Below are 8,485 nucleotides of genomic sequence, written 5' to 3' on the forward strand. Positions count from 1 at the left end.
AGAAAATCAATCAATGTAATCCATCACATGATTAAACAAAAGACAAGAACCACATGATTCTATCAATTGATGCAGAAAAGGCATTTGACATATTTCAACACCCTTTCATGATAAAAACTCTCAGCAAAATAGAAATAGAAGTGAAATTCCTCAGCATAATAAAGGGCATTTATACAAAGCCAACAGCCAACATCATCTTAAATGGAGACAGTCTGAAAGCATTTCCCTTGAGAACAGGAACTAGAGAAGGATGCCCTTTATCACCACTCTTACTCAACATTGTGCTGGGGGTCCTAGCCAGAGCAATTAGGCTAGAAAAAGAAATAAAGGGCATCCAAATTGGTAAGGAAAAAGTAAAAATATCTCTATTTGCAGATGATATGATCTTATACACAGAAAACCCCAAAGAATCCACAAGAACACTGCTCTTACTAGTATTAGACTTCAGCAAAGTATCAGGATACAAGATAAACATACAGTAATCAGTTGGATTCCTCTACACCAACAAAGAGAATTTTGAAGAAGAAATCACCAAATCAATACCATTTACAATAGCCCCCAAGAAGATAAGAATACTTAGGAATAAATCTAACCAGAGACATAAAAGACCTATACAATGAAAATTACAAAACGCTACTGCAAGAGACCAAAACAAACCTACATAAGTGGAAAAGCATACTTTGCTCATGGATAGGAAGACTCAACATTGTGAAAAGATCAGTTCTACCCAAAGCGATCCACAGATACAATGCAATCCTGATCCAAATTTCAACATCATTTTTTAATGATATGGAGAAACAAATCACTAACTTCATATGGAAAGGGAAGAGGCCCTGGGTAAGTAAAGCATTACTCAAAAAGAACAAAGTGGGAGGCCTCACACTACCTGATTTCAGAAACTGGTATACTGCCACAGTAGTCAAAACAGCCTGGTACTGGTACAACAACAGATACATAGACCAGTGGAACAGAATTGAGAATCCAGACATAAATTCATCCACCTATGAGTAGCTGATATTTAACAAAGGCCTAAATACATTAATTGGTTAAAAGATAGTCTCTTTAACAAATGGCGCTGGCATACCTGGATATCCAGCTGCAAAAAACTGAAACAAGACCCATATCTCACACCATGTACAAAAACTAACTCAAAATGGATCCAAGACCTAAATATAAAATCGAAAATGATAAAGATCATGGAAGAAAAAATAGGGACAACATTATGAGCCCTAATACATGACATAAACAGAATACAAAACATTATAAACAATATGCAAACACCAGAAGAGAAACTAGAAAACTGGGAGCTCCTAAAAATCAAAACTTAGGTCATCAAAAGACTTCACCGAAAGAATAAAAAGACAGCCTACAGACTGGGAAAAAAATTTTGGCTACTACAAATCCAATCAGCGTTTAATCTCTAACATCTACAAGATACTGCTAAACCTCAACAACAACAACCAAAAAGACAAATAGCCCAATTAAAAACTGGGCAAAGGATTGAACAGGCACTTCACTAAAGAAGACATTCAGGTGGCTACCAGATACATGAGGAGAAGATCACGATCATTAGCCATTACATAAATGCAAATCAAAACTACAATGAAATACCGTCTCACCCCAACAAGGCTAGCATTAATCCAAAAAATACAAAATAAGAAATGTTGGAGAGGTTGTGGATATATTGGAACACTTATACACTGCTGGTGGGAATGTAAAATGGTACCACCACTTTGGAAATTGATTTGGCACTTCCTTAAAAAGCTAGACATAGAAGTACTATAGAATCCAATAATCCCACTCCTTGGACTATATCCTAGAGAATAAGAGCTGTCACATGAATAGATATATGCACACCATGTTCATTGCAGAACTGTTCACAATTACAAAAAGATGGAAACAACCTAGGTGCCCATCAATGGACAAATGGATAAGCAAATTATAGTGTATTCACACAAAGGAATACTACACAATGATAATGAACAAGGATGAATCCATGAAACATTATGCTGAGTGAAATTAGTCAGTCTCAAAAGGACAAATATTGTATGAGACCATTATTATAAGAACTCAAGAAATGGTTTAAACATAGAAGAAAACATTATTTGACGGTTATGAGGTGGGGAGGGAGGGAGAGGGGTATTCACTAACTAGATAGTAGACCAGAATTATCTTAGGTGAAGGGAAGGATAATAGACATTACAGAGGTAGTCAGCACAACTGAACTAAACCAGAAGCTAAGAAGTTTCCTAAATACAACCAAACACTTGGAGGGACAGTGTAGCAGGGGTGGGATTCTGGGGACTATGGTTTCAGGGGACATCTATGTCAATTGGCATAACAAAGTTATGTTCTGCATCACACTTTGGTGAGTGGCATTTGGGATCTTAAAAGCTAGTGAGTGACCATCTAAGATACATCAATTTGTCCCAACCCACCTGGAACAAAGACAAATGAAGAACGCCAAAGACACAAGGGAAACATTAGCCCAAGAGACAGAGAGGGCTACATAAACCAGAGACTCCATCAGCCTTAGACAAGAAGACCTAGATGGTGCCCAGCTACCACCAATGATCTCCCTGATAGGGAACACAGCAGAGAGCCCCTGATGGAACGGGAGAAAAGTAGAGTTCAGAACTCAAACTCTAGTAAAAAGACCAGACTGTATGGTCTGAATGAGACTGGAAGGACCCCGGAAGACATGACCCCAGACTCTCCGTTAGCCCAGAACTGAAACCATTCCTGATGCAAAGTCTTCAAAGATTAGACTGGACTAGGGGACTTAAAATGATACTCATGAAGAGAGTGCTTCTTAGCTCAAGTAGATAAATGAGACTAAACGGTCAGCTTCTGTTCGGAAGTGAGATGAGAAGGCAAAAAAGGACAGGAGCTGGTTGAATGGACATGGGAAGTCCGGGGTGGAAAAGAGAAGTGTGCTGTCACATTATAGTGAGAGCAGCCAGGGTCACATAACAATGTGTGTATAAATTTTTGTATGAGAAACTTACTTGAACTCTAAACTTTCACTTAAAACACAATAAAAAATAAAAAAAAAGAAGTACATTGTACAGCACAACCTGGAATATGTGTATACAATCTGAATAACTTTTTCTGTATACATCTTCTGGAAACTCTGGTGGCATACTGGTTAAGAGTTATGTCTGTTAACCAAAAGGTCGACAGTTCAAATCCACCAGGCACTCCTTGGAAACTCTATGCGGCAGTTCTACTCTGTCCCATAAGGTTGCTACGAGTCAGAATTGACTCAATGGCAATGGGTTTGTTTTTTTAATACGTGTTCTGGAATCCTGGTGGCAGTGGTTAAGCATTCAGCTACTGACCAAAAGGTCGGCAGTTCTAATCCATCAGCTGCTCCTTGGAAACCCTATGGGGCAGTTCTACTCTGTCCTATAGGGTCACTGTGAGTCGGAATTGACTCGAAGGCAACAAGTTTGCTTTTTTGTTTTTATACTTGTTTTGCTCAGTTTTTATAATCTATTTCTTTCTTTTTTTTTTTTTTTTTTACCACTTTGGCGTTTACAAACCAGTTTTAGTTTTTGTTTTGTTTTGTTTTTAGCAAACTTCTTTGTGACTGCCAGTTTGAAAATCACACATGAAGAAAAATTCATTTGCATAAAACTCTAGGAATAACTATGCATCGCCATTTGGTTTCATCTAATGAACATAATGTGTTTTGTTTTGTTTTGTGTTTAATAATAGTGACTTATATTCAGTGGCCAGTGCCCTACACTAGAGGTGAGCATGTAGGTGCATGTTATAGGCTGACAATGTAGTAAACCTTTCACTATATTTTGTAAAATGTCAATCTATAATAATGCTTATTTTGTTGTCTTTTACATCTTTTTTATAAAAATCAACCAGAGCTAAAAATAATAATCAGAGTTGGAGATTTTGGGTTAATTAGGTTCTAGCTTAAAATATTATAACCCTTTAAGCTATAAGGATTTTGTTCTATAATTTAAGGAACTAATTAACAGGCAAATTAGGTATTAAAATGTCCAATAACGTATACTTACTCATTTACTTTTTTATAACTTACACTTTGAAAGAATTTTTAAGGATAATTTACAACATTACTGCTTTCCTAGGATTAGGTCTTTGCATAGTTTTTAGAAAAGATTCATATCAGTGGGGTGAAGGCTGTATTCCTTTGGTTAAGGCCTTTTGGGAGTGGCAGGCTAATCAAAGAATATCCATTGCCGGGTTAACAACTATTTGCTGAGATAGGTAAGCTCTGTAAGGATTAGTTTACTCGATGAAAACTCAACCTAATATTTTTTTCCACTTTTCGGAGTCCATGGAGTGAATTCTCATACTCTCCATTAAACCAGACAGCTTTTAATTTTATTCAGATTAGTTTATGATATTAATGATACCTTTTTATTGGTAAAAGATTGGAAATTCGAATATTTGATAATGCATCCCCAAGGTTATTCAAAACCTATAGCCCAAAAGCATTTTTTAAATGTTTTAGCACGCACTTGTCATTTATTATAGTTGCAGTCATACTCCGTCATATGTAATACTGTTGTGTGAGTGAACATCTCCCTAAAACTGCGTATTTATATCTACATTAAAAAAATATAAATTTCCTTAACAAATATGGTATTTGCAAAGGCATGTTAAGTTCATCAATATTTCAAATTCCTCAGCTTGTCTGTGTATATCAGTTTAAAATAGGTATTTTAACATCAATTGTTCTCAATTTTGGCTACAATTTATTAGATTCATTAGCTGAGTTTTAGAAATCTTAACACCTTGGCTGTTTACTAGAGTAATCAATCAAAACCTCTGAGGTGAGGCACAGAGATCTGTGTTTTTTATGCTCTCCAGGTGTCTTCAATGTGCATATAAAGTGTAGAAACGCTGCAGGTAAAAAGAGTAGTAGTTGAAATTAATATACCATCAATAAACATTAGTGAAGGCTTTCTGTTCTTCTTTCCAAATATTAAGAGTGTAAGATTCTAAGAACTGAGAAAGAAATCCTGTTCCTTGTATGGTGTTTTTTTTGTTTGTTTGTTTGTTTTTTTCCTTCTTTAGTAAAACTCAAGCCTCCTAATCAAGGTTTCAGCTGGATAGTTATTTATCATCTAATGTTATGTTAAATCACCTGTATAATATTTTTCATGTATCTTGGAAGGATTTTAAAAAAATGAGTCCTTTGCTGTTGCAGAAGTTATTCTATTCTCATCTACTTATTTATGTGAACAAGATTTTTGTGTAACTATAAAAAAGTAGGAGTAGAATTTATAGGAATGCTTGTCTCATTATAGCATGGCGCAATATCTAAAAATGCATCACTGTAAGAGTTTTTTAATAAAAATTCACATTTTACACTTAATAATTTTTAAAATGTGCACTTTTTAATTGCGTATTATCTGTAATGCTAACTTAATACTATATATTAATACTATATATATATATACCTTTGAGATATATATATATACCTTTGAGATATATATATATAAGCCTTTGAGGCGTTATGCTTATAGGAAGCTTTATGAGAATTTTTACATCTATCTATCTAGATGTAGGTCTAGGTCTAGATCTATAGTGTGTCGTCACGTTGGTTCCTACTCCTATTGACCCTATATAACAAAACAGAACTATTCCATAAGGTTTTCTAGGCTATAATCTTTCTGGGGGCAAATCACCAGGTCTTTTCTCCTGAGGAGTGGCAGGGTGAGTTCAAATTACTGATCTTTCTGTTAGCAGCTGAGCACCTAACCATTGCGCCACCAGGGCTCGCTCTCTCTCTCTCTCTCTATATATATATAAAATCATATAGACACACAGATATGTATATTGATTATATATTTTTGCTGCAGACTTAATAATTCCTAGCTTTGAATTTACTTTTATTTTTATGGAGTATAATATTATGTAGATTTTTATTTGTGTTTCATACGTTATTGCTAATTACTAAAAGCATGCTGTGAATTTCCCTATGACTCAAGATTCGGTTGGATTTCATGAATTTAGATTTGTAAAATTAATTTCTGAATTAATACAGAAATAGAAATAATGAGATATTTTTGGTGGTGAAATGAGAAGCAGCTCTGGAAATATGAGGCCTTTCTGGGAGCAGTGGAGGATGTGGTGCTTGAGTGATAGGAAGACACACACTTTTGGGACCAGCAAATGGAATTTATTAACCATCTTTCCTTTTTTCCCATGCACTTCTATAATTCTATCTTGATTCTTCATATTAGTCCTTCAGCATCTCCAGTTTTATTCCTTCTCTTCCATTTTTTTCCTGTTTCTTAATACCAAAACAAGGACTCAATGATGATAATAAATAAAAGTTATAATTTAAAGTCATTTTCCTATTCAAATTCTTTCGAGTTATAAGAGAAAGTATGGAGAAATGAATATTTATTATCTCTTATTTCCAATCCATTGCTTCTAAACTGAATCTTACATTAATTATCTCATTCTGTTCTCATAATAATACTGGATAATAGATATTTTTATCCTCGATTTACAAATGAGGAACTAGGCAAGTAACAGGCAAGAAGAAAATAGAGTTTAAAACCACAAGGGCCTAACTTAAAAAGCTGTGCTGTTCATAGGACAGCATCCCATCTCCTATCAAACTTTTAAATTGAAACAAACTCAACAAAAGAAGGAACTTCTGAGTAATTAGTGGAAATTTAGGCTTTAGCCAATGGAGAGAAGTAAAGTAAGGGAGCAATGAGAGAGGATAATCAGATACTAAGCAATGCTGCTAAAATCACACATGCTTCAAATATAATGGGACCGATTATGATAATGACTGAAGATTAGCTAAGAGAGTGTATGAATGACCCATAATACTTCCATTTAATGTATTGGGATATAGACTTTTAGAAACAATATTTTCTCTCTGGAAATGTTTGTTCCAAAAATATGTTAACTAATCTAAACAGAGAAGAGAGGCAGCCATATAATACAATTAGGAAACTGAATTGATTTGATGCCCAAGTAAAGTTGGCAACATTTAGTGAGTAGAAGCAAATATTCCAGGATAAAAGAATATCCTGGCAATGATGCCTGAATCCTCAATCTTTGAATTGTTTACTATTGAACTATCTTGTTACGTGGAAGAGAGAAAAACAAGGCATAAACCCATTGATCATAATTTATTGACAGCAAAGCTTATTTATGCTTCTATTTTTATAAGCAGATGAAATAGCAACTTCCAGCACATGGGCCTTTTGAAATTCTCCAGGCTTTAAAAATAAGGGGAAATGCATGTGGCAAAACACATTTGAAAATTTAGCAAACCTCAGATATTTATCCTGAGAAAGCTGATGGACCTAAACACAGCTGTGTACACATCTACCAACTGAATTCGGCATTCTCGCTCCAAAACAGCAAACACCTCTTCATGCTATCAGCCTACTAATGATGACATCACACCGTAAGAAAATAGTTTTGTTCATGCCTAGCTTATGCTTAAATGAGAAAGGCTTGCTCTTAGCACATGCACAAGCTAAAATGTGGTGATGAGAATACTGTTTCCAGGATAATCTGAAATCCTGAGCATTCCCTAAGAGTTATAATCAAAGAACCTACTTTGGTTTGTAGGAGACGTTATGAGTTGAATTATCCTGTGAGCAAATGGATAGAAGGTCTATTGGGACAATTTATCTGGTAGACTAAGGTTAAAGCAACAATAGATTATTTCAAATAATTCTACATTTTTAATTAATATAATTCATATTAGATACAATTAACTCATGCTAAATGTTTTGTACATGGTTTGAGTAAAAAAGTGGATAAAATTTAAGATACTATGCATGAAATACTCTGTTTGAATATCAAATGTTGATAATGTCTGATATACTTGAAGTGTAGCAAAAATGTCATCATGCCAATAAACAAAATAACAAACTGAAAACACTGCAGACACAAAGGCATTGTGCATAGTACACAGATATTCCATGATATTCATATCCTTATTTGGACAGCTGTTGGATATATCTTTAGCTTCATGCATGTTAGTTTCTTCTTAGCTAAATCATAGCCTCCAGGAAAACTGGAATCAAATATAATAAAGGTATTTTTTTTTAAATTATTGAGTACAGTCTTTAATCCTTACCCTATAATGCCTGATATATAAAGTATTATTAGGTACTGTTCCACCTGCAGCAAATAGAAAACTAAAGCTGAACAATATCTGCCAGTAACATTAGAAATAAGAAAGGGCCTAGAACTAATTAGTTATCCTAATCAAGAATACTGCATGAGGAGAAAAATTTTATTAATTCATGTATTTCATAAATATTTATTGAAAGTCAATTATGTTGTAAGCATAGATATCAAAATCATAAATACAGTTCTCACTATATCTGTGATTCATCTCAATAAGTTGAGCAATTTCTTAATTAGCTTTTAGAAATAACTTGTGTTAATTTATGGATTCAAAACAAATTAACTAGAAAATTAATAATTGCACTGTTTATTTAATAATAATTTTACA

The sequence above is a fragment of the Trichechus manatus genome, unplaced genomic scaffold (genome assembly GCF_000243295.1).
Source record: "Trichechus manatus latirostris isolate Lorelei unplaced genomic scaffold, TriManLat1.0 scaffold00271, whole genome shotgun sequence".
Classification (NCBI taxonomy): domain Eukaryota; kingdom Metazoa; phylum Chordata; class Mammalia; order Sirenia; family Trichechidae; genus Trichechus; species Trichechus manatus.